General features: G+C 43.8%; 1 protein-coding gene across 9 annotated transcripts in view; it reads right to left on the bottom strand.

Moving 5' to 3' along the window:
- TMEM117 (transmembrane protein 117) overlaps positions 1-15930 on the bottom strand; it is a 509455-nt gene that overhangs the window by 469501 nt on the left and 24024 nt on the right. For 4 of the 9 annotated variants that reach the window (XM_057303296.1, XM_044385518.3, XM_048216466.2 and 1 more), the window contains exon 1: positions 9935-10247. The exons of 3 other annotated variants lie outside the window; for them this stretch is intronic. The gene's annotated coding sequence lies outside the window, so the exon portion shown is untranslated. Of the gene's footprint in view, positions 1-9630; positions 9856-9934; positions 10254-15930 lie in introns of those variants that run through there. 2 more of the 9 variants (XM_026502058.4, XM_057303295.1) reach the window with 2 other exon arrangements.

Below are 15930 nucleotides of genomic sequence, written 5' to 3'. Positions count from 1 at the left end.
TGACTGAGATGACCTGTAGAGGTCCCCTCCGGAGGAAATGCAGAGCAAAAAAACAACACAATACTTTTCCTCTTTTAAATAACTATTTATAGGTTACAATCATAATACAAAGTCACTTCAAAATGAAAGCAATGTAGGAGTAAACGGAGCCCACATTAACACAAAATAAACATCCTTCTCTGCCCATATCTTTCTCCTCGGAGTCAGGATCCCTTCATAACTTGTTGGATATATTCTCAGACCACTTTCTATACATTGTGTATGGACGTTTATAAAAATGTTCATAGTCTAGTTGTCAAATAGCCTCAGCATAGAGTAAGTTTTAGGAAATAGCTAAGTCTATGATACAGTAGTTACACGCAGAAGTGATTGGACAATTCTGCTTGGGCGAAGTGAGGAAAAAGGGGAAGATTTCACAGAGAAGTACATACCCAAGTTCAGGGCTGAAGGATTAGGAGGAATTTTTTTTCCCCCAGTGAAGAAGGGAAGAATGTTCAGTCTAGGCATTTGGAAGGGCACAGAGGCATTGCAAAACACACCATATGCCTCCAGCTGTGGGTCCTAGCCTGGATGTGCACTGAGAGTACAGAGCTTTTTTAAAACGCTGATGTTCAGACCCCACCTCCAAAGTCTTGCTCAGTTCCTCTCTCCTCTTTGGGAGCCAGCCTTCCTTTCAAGAACATAAGCCTGCATGAGGTCTACCAACACTGTGACTGGTTGTTACTAAGTCTATCTAATCCTGACGTTCAGTTTTGGTGAACCCATTTGGTACTCAGATGAAGCTATATCTCTTTGTTTGCAGCCACAAAGCTGAATAAAAGCTGAGATTAAAAAAATAACAATAAAGGTGGTAATTGCAGTGAAATCTGCCAATTCTTTTTTCTTCTTTCTCAATTTGTTTAGAACTAGGGAGGAAAAAAAGGGCCCTTACAAAGCCTACAGCATGTGACATCCAGGCTCTGTGTTGGATGTCTACATGAATCATTATCTCATTTTTACCATAATAACCCTTTGAAATACTATCATTATCATTCCCATCATTTCATTTTACAGGGAGGGAACTGAGGCTCACACAGATTATGTAACTTGCCTAAAGTCAGCCAGCAGGAGAGCTCTGATCTGAGCCTCTGAAGTCAGGCTGCCCAGGCAACTCCAGGAATTTTCCCTGCCTTAGAAGTCAGACCCAGGGCCCAGCCCCAGGGATGCCATCCTTTGACTGCTTTCTGCAGACATAGTCTTCTCTAGAGATGATTATATTAACTCTACAGTGTATATTTCTATAGTCCAGGGAAGAAATACGTAAGTGAAAGAACCCTTCACAAATCCCAAGCACTTTGGGAAACTGATAAATTTCCCATTGATAAATATTCTCGTATTACACATGGCTGAAAGCACAAAGATCAAGCCACAAGCCTGAAGTAACTCTAAGTCAATGGAGGACCTGAGAATGGGCTCCAAGGCTCCCAAGTCCCTGTCCAATAGTCTAGGGTGACGAATATCAATTAAACACACAATCTAAGTTAAGGAAGTCTTGTCTTCACTATTTTAGAAAAGCAATGTAAACACACAAAAGGACTGGCAGCGTAACCCAGCAAAACAAAGAGTTGCTGTGCCTTGGATTCATAAACCTTCTAAGCAATTTCAAGTCCCTTGTGATCTTCGTGAATACTCTGAAATACCTGTCCCCGGGGGCTGTAGCTCACATAGCCTAGGAATGGTGACTCTAGAAAGATTGTTTTCCTAATGTGCGGTTCATCACCCAGTACACAAGTAGTTGGTTCTCACACCAAAGACAGCAAAGTGGTGAAGAACAAAAACGAGCATCCTGCATTTTCAGGATATTCAGTATGCGAGGATGCCAGAATGGGCTGTCAATTTGGTTTCACACAACGTTTTCAGAAATGTCTAAAGCCCGCTACCACAAGACAATACATAGAAATCACCTCAAGGCCAATGAGTCTTGAAGCAAAGACTCATTTCTAGATGCCCATCAGAACAGGATAGGAGTATCATTTAAGAAGTTAACAGGTTTCAGGGTGCCTGGGTGGTTACATGCCTGACTCTTGATTTAGGCTCAGGTCAACATCTCAGAGTGATGAGATCAAGCTCCCTCCCACCTCCCCCACCCCTGGTTGGGATGCACGGTCAGCCCAGAGTCCACTTAAGATTCTCTCCCTCCCTCTTCCTCTCCTTCTGCCCTCCTCCAGGCACACGTGTGCAACCTCTCTCTCTTCCCCTTAAAAAAAAAAAAAAAGAAGTTAACAGGTTTCTATGTTGCTTCTCTTACCAGTGGGGAATTCTGGCACAGTTGCCCTACTGCCTCCCTTCCCCCCACCCACACACAGGCAAGGCGTCAGGATTCAGAACATTAAATACATACGACCTTGACTGTTGTTCTTTTTTAAATAAATGCTTTGTGGAGGGTTAGCATATGCTTATTTTATTGCTATTACTTTTAACTTTAGAATCTTGTTTTGTGGGCTATGTAATGTCCACATGCCCAAACTGAATTAGAACATTCAAAAAATTTTGGAGACAGCTGTTCCTCTTCAGTATTTATATTTTTCAAGAGAGACAACTATAGTGTTGAGCAACAACCCTGCCCTTGCACAGATCTGAATTCCCACAGGAATGCTACAAACGCTACCATCATCCCCATGTTACATGGAACCAGAGTTGCTGCTTATTCGATTCATGTAGCTGGTATGGAAGAACCAGTATTTGAATCCAAATTCATCCCTAGACCTTGATCTCGCTAATATACCACAAACTGGAAGTGGTTCTTCCAATAAAACCTTTTCCATCAGGTTTGTAGCTTACCCTTTATTTCTACTAACAGATTCAGTGACTTCGATACCAGCTGATTTATTGGTCTATTTTATGCCACACATGGCTGATATTTATTCTTGCTTCATATGCTAAAGCTGAAGTGGTATCTTCCAGGGGGGTCTCAAATTTCAAAACCTACATAATAACTTGAATAAAACTTCTACTTATCCCCATTTCCCGATTTCATCCACAAAGTCACCCAAAGCCTGCCCAGTCATCTCAGCCGTAGCTACCAGGTATCCAGAGCACCAAAACTGCTCACCTCTGTGGCTCACATGAAGCAGTACGATCCGTTAGTGACGTTCATGTTAATAATCCAGGACTGAGATTGTTCAAACGGACAATGCTACACAGTGGACACAGTCTGCAAACTCCTTTAATTTTTTTAAATTCAGTTCTGCCACCATAGCTGAGCTTTTATCTTAAATAAATGTGATGTCTCTTAGCTCTTCGCGTATGATAGTAAAATAATCAGTTTATGCATGTGTCTCCTTCCCAGGTCAGAAGGTGCTCAGGGAAGGGCTGCTCACTTTCCGGGCCACAGCACAGGGCCAGGCTCAAGGAGGGCATTCAGTGAACATCTACTGGACGCGGTGAGTGGTACACTTAGAAAGAAAAGCCTCCTCATTATTTAGGCGAGATGAGGGGGCAGAGCAACCTGCCATTAGCTTCCACTAACAGAGGAAAGGAGAAAAGCACTGGGACCCCAAGACCGCCACGCTGATTCCGCCAGCAGCTGCGACGTGCTCCCACCCAACGACACATCATCTTGGCACACGTTCTGCGTTATCACCATTACCGCTAGGGCTGACATCTATTACTTACCACATACCAGACACTATGCTCATGAGCTTTTCAGATTGTATTAAATTTTATAGCAGCCCAATGAAGGAAATACTCTTATTTTACAAATTTTGAAACTGAGATCCAGGGCTTAGTAACTTGTACCAAATAACAAAATGAGTCTGTGCCACAGACAGGATTCAAATCCAAGCCACGTAGCTTTAACACTCTACACCACGCCTTCCACGTAAAGACACATTCCAAAATCTGGCTGTTACACGTCGGTTAAAGGTCCTGATAATAAAGCTGTCTGATGTAAAAGATTCACCGTGCTTGAGGATGAATGAGTCTAATACTAGTCCAGCGGACCTTGCAAGCATGATCAGAAAGAACCGGTCATGTGACGACAGGATTGCTTGAGTTTTGTTCTTCTTCTCTGAACATCGGGGTAAGTAGTTGAGTTGATCTGATTGTTCCTAAGCAATGCATCACTAAGGCTCATTCTGTGATTTTCCAACTATGCCAACAGAGAGCACTGCATCTCTGAGAGCTAGATTACGGCACCCGTTCACTTCCCTCTTGTAAGTAATGACATCATTAGGTAGATGTCACTACCAGTATCTTGGAAGCTTCCACTTTTCCACATTATAGCAGTGACTGAAGAAGGTGGTAACAATAGGCTGGAACTTTACACACTCTCTGACAACCCACAGGCCATCAGTCATGGTTTCTAACTCTAGAAGGACTAATATTTATGGTAGATATTAGGAATCCCACGCGTTTTACTGTAAGTCTTGCATGTCAGCTGATACAAAAGGCTCAGAACGAAGAGGAAAGCGAAGGAACAAGGGGAAGAGGTAAGGATACTCCAGTTGGGAGGACACTGAGCAAAGACAGAGGAGAGACTTTCTGGTAGAAAGGTGCATTTGTAGTTCTGGGTGCCTAGAACACAGAGAGCTTGAGGTATCTTGCGAGGGGTAAGCAAAATTTGGGGCCAATTCAGGGAAGATTATACAAATGTTGTTCTGTATTTTACTGAATAGAGAATGAAAAGTTTCAGAACTGAAGAGTGATACAACCGATTGGAGCAGAGTTTGGGAAAGATTTCTCCGTCAGGTTAGAAAGTGAAAAATTGGTATGAGGCATAATGAACGTGAGGAAACTAAGTTTATAGGCAACTTCAACAGTTTAAAAGATCATCAGGTGCTAGACTCGGGCAACACAGCTGTCCTCATAAGTGCTGTAATAATTTGACTGAAGCAGAGTACCCGGCCTTCATTAATTATGAGGGCCTTTACAAATAAAGGAAAACACTGAAGGCTTTCAGGAGGGTGAATTCCATTTTTCTCAGCAGGGACCCTGGCTCAGGCAACAGTTCTCACATAATGACAAGTAGATCAAGATGGAGTCTATCACCTACATTTTTAAAAATGTATGGATTTCCTTCTAAGCAATTTCAAGTCCCTTGTGATCTTCGTGAATACTCTGAAATACCTGTTGTAGCTCACATAGCCTAGGAATGGTGATGGTAGAAAGATTGTTTTTTCCATCAGGAAAAGTCCCTGATGGACTAATATGCTATGCAAAAGACACTATCACTAGCCAAGCAGGACACACGGAATGCTCGACATCTAGTAAGACCGAGCCAGGTACCATGAACAGATCATTTCCACTGTGCAGCGCTACCCTAAGATAGAAAAAGAAGCTCTCCCAATTTTTGAAGCTCCTTAGTATTTATGTCTGAAAATTTACCTGTAACCTCTCCTAGCTCTTATTTAAAGGGCTTTTTAAAGATGACTGTGCCAACGGTGTGGACTTTAGTTGAAGCATCTTGAATCCAATTTCTTGAAAAGGAATGTTTAATTCTTCCTGTACTTTACTTTTTGTGGGATGCACTTTGTGACACGTGCAGCTGTACTTTGGGCTGTTCTTGGTTGTATTAGCACAACACAAAGTTAAAGGCTATTTTCTTCAATACCTAGCTCTAGTACAGTATTACTCTACGCAAAGTTCTTTACAGTTCACAGAACACTTTCTACAATCGTTTCATTTACTCCCTAGGATAATCACTTTTAATTTTTTTTTTAAGATTTTATTTGAGAGAGAGAGAGAATGAGCAGTGGGGAGGGGCAGAGGGAGAGACAGACAGAAAGAAGCAGACCCCCTACTGAGTAGGAAGCCTGATTAGGGGCTAGATCCCAGGACCCTGGGATCATGACCTGAGCAGAAGGCAGATGCTTAACTGACTGAGCCACCCAGGTGCCCCAGATAACTGCTTTTAAAACTGAAGGTCAAAGGGCAGACACAGGTTTAAACTGTTTAGTATTATTTCCTTAAAAGATAAATAAAGATAGCCACCTATATTTATACCACGTTTTACCTCTTCATGTTTTTAGTGGGCAAAATCACACCATTAGAATGATATTAGAATGATTCAAAGGAATCAGGAACATCTTTTTCTCAGAAGGCAGCCTAGTGTAGTGGAAGGAATATGGGCCAGTTCTACCTGACTCTGACTTACCAGCCCTGCGATCTTGGTCAAAGACCTAACTCTCTGAGATTCCATTTCTTCACTAGTAAAATCCCAATAAAAGTACTTCCCTCAGAGCACTGTATTGAAGACGGGAGGAGATTTCATTTCTAAAGTGCCTGGTCACTTCCAGGTACTTCCTACCACGAAGGCCATTTAAAATACAAGTGAGTCATGGTCATTCCCATTAAAAATGAGCAGGAAAGTAATATCAACTATACATTACATTGACTGAGTGATTTTAAATGTTATTCTCAGTGTTAAAGGATTTGTAATACAACTGTACAAGGTAAAGGATGAATGTTGTCCTTATTTTACAAATATTGAAAATAAGGCTTAGAAAGCTTAAGCTACCTATCCAAATTCATATTTAGAAAGTGATGAAGTCCAGATTTGTTAATTCCATGATAACATTCATCATTCATTTGTTCAATATTTACCAGTTGCTTATTTGTGCCAGGTACCAGCCTACGCCTGAGGGTTACTAACAGACAACCCTTGTTTGCATCTTACCATCTCATTGAGGGAAAGAGACATTAAACAGGAAAAAAAAAAAAACCCACATACATAATATTTTAGAAAAGTGTCAGTTGATGGAGAAAGATACTGGGAATGTCAGGAGGGAGAAGTTGGAGGAGGCCCCACAATAAGGGGACATTTGAACAGAAACCTGAAAGAAGGGAGGGAGGCAGGCAGATATCTAGAAAACAGTGATCCAGACACAGAGAACAAAAAATTGCAAAGACCTGGGCTGAGTGAGTGATTAGTGCATTTAAGGAACAGCAAAGAAACTATTGTGACTGGATAGGGGTGGGTGCAGGGGCGTATGAAAGGAGAAGAGGTCTGCAAGGGAGCATCCCATTGTGATGCGGCCTGTCAGGATCCAGCCCTAAGGCTCATCGTGTACATGGGGGCTTTCACCCCCTGTGAGATGGAAAGCAGGAGCATGGCACGTGTGGCTTACAAGTCAGAGGGGCCGCTCTGTCTGATGGTTGGAAATGTATGAACTTCTAGATAGAGGAAGAGCTGAGGGGTACCTGGGTGGCTCAGTCAGTTAAGCGTCCACCTTCCGCTCAGGTCATGATCCCAGGGTCCTGGGATGAAGCCACACGTCAGGCTCTCTGCTCCACAGGGATCCTGCTTCTCCCTCTGCCTACTGCTCCCCTGCTTGTGTGCTCTCTCTCTCTCTCTCTCAAATGAATAAATAAAAAATCTTTAAAAAGAAAGAAAAAAAGAGTTACGTGACGGATTGGATGTGGACATGGCCTGGCAAAAGCCAGAATGGAACTGCCATTTCCTGAGATGAACACCATTGAAGCAAACATGGACAACACAATAAAAATTAACATTTTTTAGTGCTTTTTATGGGTCGGGCAAGCGCTTTTCATTCGTATCTCAATTAGTCCTTATACCAACACTTTGGATTTACCAAGGAAGAAACAGAAACTCAGAAAGGTTATAATCTGCCCAAGGTCATGCAGCTGCCAACTGGCAGAAACAGCAGAAATACCTCTGTATGACCCCAAAGTCAATACTCTTAAAAAAACTACTATGTTCCCTACACCGAGAAGTATAAAATACAGAATAAAGTTCCAATGGGAAGGAAGTAGGAGCACGAGGAAGCAGTTAAGTACTAGGTGATGACTTGCACCTAGTAGGCACTCAACAAATATTTGCTGATGAATTAATAAATGTAAAAAAATGTATACATCATGGTTGGATAACAGACCAGCTCTGGGTAAGAAAAAAAAAAAAACACTGAAGTTTCCATTCCGGAGAGAACAGACTCTGGCTAATGGGAGATTCAAGTCCATAAGAGGAGAAATGGCAGAAAGATGGAAAAACGAAATATATATTTGCCTGAACGAACCCTGAGGTAAGGATAAGTCTTGGTATATTATCTTGAAATGTTAGGTGAAAAGGCAGGCATGAGGAGATGGCATACAGCATTTTGCATATGTGAATGCTTAATACAGGTTTTAAAAATACAAATAACAATAATACCAGAAATAAAGTTGGAACTTCTTGCTTTTAGTCCAATACAAGAGACCACACAGCCTTTTAAATAAAAAGCAACCTTTTAAGTCAATCAATGAAACCACCATAAGTGGCTTTGCAGAGATACCAGGATGGTATTTGTGATACCCTTGCTAAATTAAAGGATCTCATCCATAAATCACTTCCCAGACTTTCTCTTCACATTATTTCAACTTTTAAGTGATTTTCTTCCCTTGTTCTTAACCTGCAGTCTTTGGAATAACAAAATACTAAACCAGGCAAGTTTTTAAAACGGAGAAACTGAAGCAAAGTTAGGTCTGGAGTTCTCTCCTAACCAAGATATTAGTTAACTTTTCATTAAAATGGCCGAGTCTTTATGAGCCCTTTCATGTTATAAAGTTGAAAAATATTCACCAATGAATTCTTTACAAATGTTTAGACCTCCTTTTCAGTGATATCTGTTTATGGTAAAGAATCTTTTTTTTTTTTTTTAAAGATTTTATTTATTTATTCGACAGAGATAGAGACAGCCAGCGAGAGAGGGAACACAAGCAGGGGGAGTGGGAGAGGAAGAAGCAGGCTCATAGTGGAGGAGCCTGATGTGGGGCTCGATCCCATAACGCCAGGATCACGCCCTGAGCCGAAGGCAGACGCTCAACCGCTGTGCCACCCAGGCGCCCCTATGGTAAAGAATCTAAACACACGCCAAAGTAACAGTGAATGAATAAAATAAAATTCATTCATATCTGAAATTATTTTTTATAGGATTGGCAGTTTAAAGGAGCAAGTTAAATAAAACAGACAAGTATTGTTTTCTGAGCAAAGGATCAGATGGAGGTGGAATGGGGGTGGGGATAAATACCTGAGTCAAAATTTCAAAATCCATAATTACTTTTAAACTACTCAGATCGAGGGGGTAGGGGGTGCTAGAAAGTACGGCATGGCAAAAAATTCAATACTTTACAACAAAAATAGTTTTCACACAGAGATTCTACTACTCTTTATATTCAATAAATTGGAAGAACTTTTTTCTTCCTACAAGTCCTTCTATGGATTTCGAACAATGTATCATTTATAACTAGGGGTAAACACGTGTATTCAACACACTCTTTCTTTTGGTTCATTAGACACATAAATACTAATAAAGCATGTGATGTTTACTACCATCTCTCTCACACACACGGAGTTCATTGTTGCACAGAGGGTAGAATGAATAATGGCAGCCCAAGTGTTACCACATGGGTCTAACACACTTGTGGGCCTATGGCATTTTCCAAAATAGGAATCGACAAATAGCTTTATTTAGTCACGATAAAGTTAGTAAACACTCAAGTTTTCTTTTTGGGTTTTTTGTTTTTAAGGAGGACACCCCTGAACTGCAACCTGTTAATTTAATTAACAAACAATCCATGGGGCTTCTTACGGGGTTCCCATCCCAGGAATTAGTCAAGCGAGGGAAGTTCAAGGTCTGCCCTGGCGACGTCCCTTACCCCCTCGGAGCCCCGGAGTTTGAGGGTTCCTCAGCTCGAGCCTTCCACCTACGAGTCTCGAGTCTCGACTGCCTCTTCGCAGAAGGGCTGGTGCGTCCGTCCGCCTCCTTGACGCTTTACCCTGCCTCGCCGCATGCCACCCTGGGGACCCGAGGAGAGGCGCGGGGGACTTGGGGGCCGGGGGGTCGCGGCCGCTTCCTCACTCGCGGGCGGGGACGAGGAGGCAGCCGGGCTAGCAGGGCTCGGCGGCGGCTGGACCGAGCGGCGGGGGAGGCGCGCCCAGCGCCCGGGCCCGCGTACTCACCGGATGGGGCCGCGCGGGCGCGGGGTGTCTGCAACACGGGAGACCCGGGCGAGCACAGCCCTCCGCCGCGCCGGCGGCCTCGCTGGGAAGCGCGGCGAGACGGGCCGGCGGCGTCGCTGCCGCGGCTGCTGTCACCGAGCTATAAATACCGGCTCGGCCCACACTCGCCGCCGCCTACGCCGGGGGCCCTCCGCAAAGTCCGCCGGCCGCGGACCCCGCAGCCGGAGCGCAAGGGCGACGGCGCCGCGCAGGTGACCGCGATGGCTCCAGCTGTTCGGCAGCCTCCGCAGCTGGAGGCATGGCCTCCCGCCGCCCCCGCCCTCCCGCTCCCTCCCCTCCCGCCGGCGCCGCGGGCCGACTCCAGCCCGCGGGCCGCGCGCGCCGCGCAGAGCCCGCCCCGGCCGGGCCCGCCTCTGCAGAGCCGGCGGCTGCAGGCGGGGGACCACTTGGGAAGCGGCGGAGGTGGGGGCGGGGGTGGCGGTCGGCTACCGCTAGCGTGTCAGCAGCAGTCCCTTCGTCCTGGGGGAATCCGCAGAGTTCTTATAAAATCCACCATCCTGCGGGGAACCAATGAGGTTCCCAGGTGGAACAGCCTCAAAAGAACTGCAAACTTTCTAACGCAGTCTCAGGTCATAGAGCATCCTTTCTGCTTGTATCAGTTGGTGCTGTGGAGGTGGGGTGGGAAGAGACCGCCCGCGAGGATAGAAGTCTTAACACTTACTCTCTCCCTGCCCGGTCTGACACATACACACCCATGCAAATATATTCACATTCGCATACATATCTATAAGCATGCACACATTCATACATACTTAGAAATGGACAAATATATGTACACATGCATATATATCTATACACACATATATAAGCACACGCATACACTCACACATGCACACGTTTGTGCACACATATACCAGAAGCACACACATGTGTAAGCTTTAGCATTTTCGAAGCTTGAAGCTCTCAGGAGCCTACCATTCTATAGTGCTGAAATTATTTCTCTGCAACATGGTGGAGGAAGGCCTTTGACCACATTTGACCAATTCCTGTCTTCCTGATGGAACCTGTTTTCCATCGCGTGTGTGTGCGTGTGTGTGCGTGTGTGTGGCCTTTGTTTCCTTCCACCCCTAATAACAACTGCTATCTCAGTTTACCAGCTGCTTATAATGTATTAAAAGCTGCTGTCCAGTATACTGATACTCTATGCTAATGGAAGTGATATCTAGTTGGTATTGTCAGATGGAAAATGGGATCATTGCTATATGCCTACAGTAGCAAACTTATAAGGAGAAAAGTAGCCTCTCTCCTGGATGGCAGCATGATTCAGGAATGCACTGAGCAGCAAGAGGAAGAGCTGAGATGTCAGCAGATTTTGAGATGGGGCAGAGAGGGCCACTCCCAAGTCCTGCAGTATAGCTAATCTCCACAGGCAAAACTGGGAGTTCACTGCCATGCTTCTCACTAGCTTTGACATCTGTTCTAGCTTCTAAGAATGACCACATGTATCTACAGTACAGTCAGAGTTTGTGATCATCTTATGGAGCTCTTAGCGTGGTAAGATTCTCCTTAGTGAAGCTTTCACAAGCTTTCCCAGACGGAGCTGTTTCCTATGCTGGCACTGTGCACATCTCACAATGACACTTCCGTACATTGGCTGTACTTTTTTGCAATGTCTTTTTCTCCCCCAGTAAGCTATGAACTCTTTGAAGGCAGAGACAAAATCTTACTCACCACTGCACCCTCAACACCTAATGCAGTGAATTATAGTAATGGTTCAATAAATAGTAGATTAATTCCACAGACTATCAGAGTCTACTGTGTTTTTGTAATTATAATCAGGATTATTTTCCGAAGGATTCTTAAACTGTGTAACTGTCTAACATGCGCTCTGTGTGCTATATTTTCCTTGTATCTTCATTTAAAGCAAGGAGCCTCCAGTCAGTTGAAACTGGAAAATATTAAAGCTTCACAAATTATGCAGCACAATACTGATGTGTATGGCTTGTTAACCGCCTCCCCCCAAAAAACCCCAAGAGAAAACAGAACAGAAGGCCCCTTTCCATCATTGAAAGTCTGTAAAACATAGTGTATTTCAGAGGATGGGGGGGTACAAATCAATAAGTAGCTTCTCCTGTGTCTCGTTGAGAGAGAGCGCTCCTTCCACAATCAGTTGACTCATGTGGCGTCTACTAGAATGAACTTCAGTTAATCAGAACTGAAATGTCTGTCCTCAGTTATACGGTGTTTGCCTTCCCTTTGGATCCCTGTCTTCTTAACATATGATCTCACTTTCTTTAATAATAATTTCAAGAATAAGCTCAACCAATGCTTACTATTTGCTCTTAGTTAAAAGATCTTAAGGTTTAAATAATATAACTCTCCAGGACCACTTCAGGGCAAAATATTGAAATGACCAAGATTTTCTTCAATATCCATGCTCCCTTTTTACCACTGACCAAGAAGCTTGTGCCCTTTGCTTTGCAATCCAACCAGGATGTCCAGTCCAGCCCTATCTACAGACCAGGCAGGGGAACAGCCTCTACACTTGACCTTTCTCACAATCTCCCATTCATCCCATCCATACTGTACCCCAAACAGGTTTTTTTTTCCATTTCTTTTCCATAGAGGAGATCAGCAAATTTGTCACAGCTTCAGACAGTGGCAGACAATGATAGGAAACTCTCAAATCCCACTCTCCAATCATCTGTCCACCCCACCCCCACATATAAAGTCAATCCTGTGGACAGGCTTAAAAATGAGTCTTGTTTATGTAGAATTTCTTTGTAAAATCTGACCCCAAAATGCAGAAATCAGAAGTAACCACATGAGATGATGTGTGTTCAAATCTTGTATCCCAGTAGGTTAGTAATACAGTTATACTCTGTGTTTAAAAAAAAAAGACAAGCTTAATATGCATTTCAAAAAATTGGTGAAAATGATGATTATGACCAAACTGTACCCTTCTCTAAATGGCAAAAGGAAATGATAGCCGGAAGCATCAGTAATCTCTACCAGGTCTATCAGGAAACATTTTCATCAGTGATTTGGTGGACTCTAAGCAGAACTATTTTTAACTTCCAATAGGTCAATCGGGATGATGCTAATTGCACAATCCAAATATAAACAGCATAATTTTCTTATTGCCAAGGGTGCAAGAATAGAAATTTGAACATAATTACCTTCTGGTATTTAAAGGCCGGGGACTCAACTGCCAGGATTTTCCTTAACAATCCTAATTGCAAATGTCCAGTTCCATTGTACCCAATGTGGACTAATATATTTTAGTCCACATGGCCTGAATTTTTCTTGGGAAAAGATGCTCATCGCATGTCCACTGCCTGAAATATTAGAGCCTAAGCCCCAGAATCCTGGTTCGGCCATATACCTAGTGGCACTTGAGAGTAAGCAAATCACTGAACCTCTCTGTACATTAGTGGCACATGCCTCACGGGTTGTTAGAGGGATTAAATCATGTGTGTTACATGTTTAACATTTGGTCTATGTTAAGTTCTCCATAAATGCTTTGGGGTTTTTTTGGTTTTTAGTGGTTTTTTTTTTTTTTAATATTATTGCTCTTCATTTCATCTCTGCCCTGCTAATATTCAAAGGACCAATTCACCTAGCCTCCCCTTTATCCTGTAAGTGGCTGGACAAAGAGCTTTTTCTGTACAGTTTTTAAAGCAAAGGAGTCAGGCAAAGAGAGGGTGAGCTAGCAGTCATAGCAGAAGTAGAGCCGTCACCTGCTTGGTGGCCAAGATCACCCCTGATTCATACACAGTCCCTAGGTGTCTACATAAATGCAGTAGTTCCTTCAAAGTGCCCTTCCCCTTATGATGATAGAGAGGGGCAACTATTTCACTGCCCACTCCCATCAGTTCCTTCTTGCGCTCTCCTCTGCTCCACAATCCACTCTTACACACACAGAAACCCTTAAAACTGACCAGTGCCTCACTCCCAGGGAGCCTTAATTGATTGAGACTAGCGATGATTTCATCCACAGGAATGTGACTGCTGGTTTTAAATGGCAAATTTGCCTTTGGGCAGTTTTGAGCTGACCTTTCCTTTCTGCCTGCTTGATTTCTCCTAAAACAAATGGTCTTTTTCCTTCTTCAAGCTGTTTCCAACAGACCCACTTAGACTGGTTTGATAGCCCCAGCCCAAGGGGAGGAGGCTTGATTCAAGGAACACAAAAATATATTGGCCTTCCGGAGCTCCTGATTTCATTTAAAAGTACCAAATACGCCACCCAATCAATAAACATATCCAAATCAACTAGACCATCAAAGCACTGCAAGGTGCTGAGGTTTCAAAGATAAATACAGTGTGTCTGCTTCCTCAGGAAACTCATGATCTAAATGAGCAGACAAGAAATGGCTTCTAATCACCATAAATAGTAATACAAGGGACATGTGTTTGGGGCCAAGTGCATTTTACTGACCATAAGGGCTCTAGAAATTTGTAAAGGAGAAATAAAACTGTCCTTAGGAGTTGCTGGAGAAGACCAGATGGAAGAAGAAGCTTGAGGCAAACACTGAAGGATAAGGAGAATTTAGACAAGCAGCAAAGGGAGAAAGGAGAAATTCCAAGCAAATGGGACAGCCCAGAACAGTGCTCATTACCTGGAAGGTTTGCAACAACTAAATGCTGAAGCAGGAGAGAAAGACAGGGAAGAGGGTAGCAGAGAAAGCAGAGAGAGGGGCTAAAGAGAAGAAGCTGGAAGGGGGGGAGGGGCAGGAATGCTACGGTCCCTTGGCAGGAGCAGGTGGTGGGGACAGTGAAATATGTCATTTGGGGAAGTAGGGAAAGCCAGGTTGTTGAGAAGGGGATTCTCGGTTCCAGCCCTTTCAGCAGTAAGGGGGTGGGGGTAGGGAGACAGGATAAGCAGAAGTAAAGGGAAGGTCAGAGAAATACTTGGCACCAGGAATTTTAAATTATAAGAAATGAAAATTATTTCCTGTTGTATTTGAAGAGAATGGTCGTATTTTCATTTAGCCATGAAATGAGAAAGTGAGCCTCACCCTCCACCCACAGACTGGAAAAGCTGCTCTCCCGGCCTCCCTCATGGGTTAGAAGGAGCAAGTCTCCCCACCGTCCACCTCCCTGGTTCATAGGAAGGAATAAGGAAGGGGCTTGGACTGCTTCTCTGGGTCCCCTCCTCCACCGTAGCTGCTCAGTGTGGAGGCCCGGCCGGCCCACTCCTCTGAGTTTTCGAATGTCATTCGGAAGACGAAGTTTCACAGACAGCATCACCTGCCCCAGGTCAGCCCGCAGAGGTGTTAGGTGTTACAATCCTTCACTTCATAATATCGTGCACTAAAGGATCTATGGTATCCACAAGGAAGCAAATACCTCCTGTACTCGCTGTGTTTGTTTCTTAAGCTACCATAATAAATTGCCTCAAACAGTAGCTTACAGCAAGAGAAATGTCTTTTCTCACAGTTCTGGGGGCCAGAAGTCTGAACACCCTGGGCCAGCAGGGCTAAGCTCTGAGGGCTCTGGAAGAGAAGCCTTCCTTGCCTCTTCCAGCTTCTGGTGGCTCCTGGCGGTCCTCAGCTTGAAGATGCCTCACTCTAATCTCTGCCCCACCTTCACATCATCTTCTCTTCTGTGTGTCTCCGTGTCCAAATTTCCACCTCCCTTCTCTTTTAAAGACACCAGTCGTTGGAGTTAGGACCTACCATATCTAGGATGATTTCATCTGAAGATTCTTAACTAGTTATATCTACAAAGACCCTATTTCGAAATAAAATTCAAATTCTGAAGTCCTGGGTGGACATGAATTGGGGGGGGGGGGACACTATTCAATCTACTCCATTTATATTCGGAAATAAGTAAGTATCCCCTGTCTAAATGTTATCATTTTACTTACAGTAGTGGGTTATTCCTTCGATACAGGGTAAATATATGCCCGAGAAGTCATTTACTTAATGATAAAGATTATTTTTGGTAAATAACCCTTCAAATGGTATTACCCAAACCTCTCACTTCCGGACTGC

This window comes from Ursus arctos, unplaced genomic scaffold, assembly GCF_023065955.2.
Source record: "Ursus arctos isolate Adak ecotype North America unplaced genomic scaffold, UrsArc2.0 scaffold_26, whole genome shotgun sequence".
Taxonomy (NCBI): Eukaryota; Metazoa; Chordata; class Mammalia; order Carnivora; family Ursidae; genus Ursus; species Ursus arctos.
Note: the sequence above shows the minus strand (reverse complement) of the source record. Positions and strands in the feature narration are given on the sequence as shown.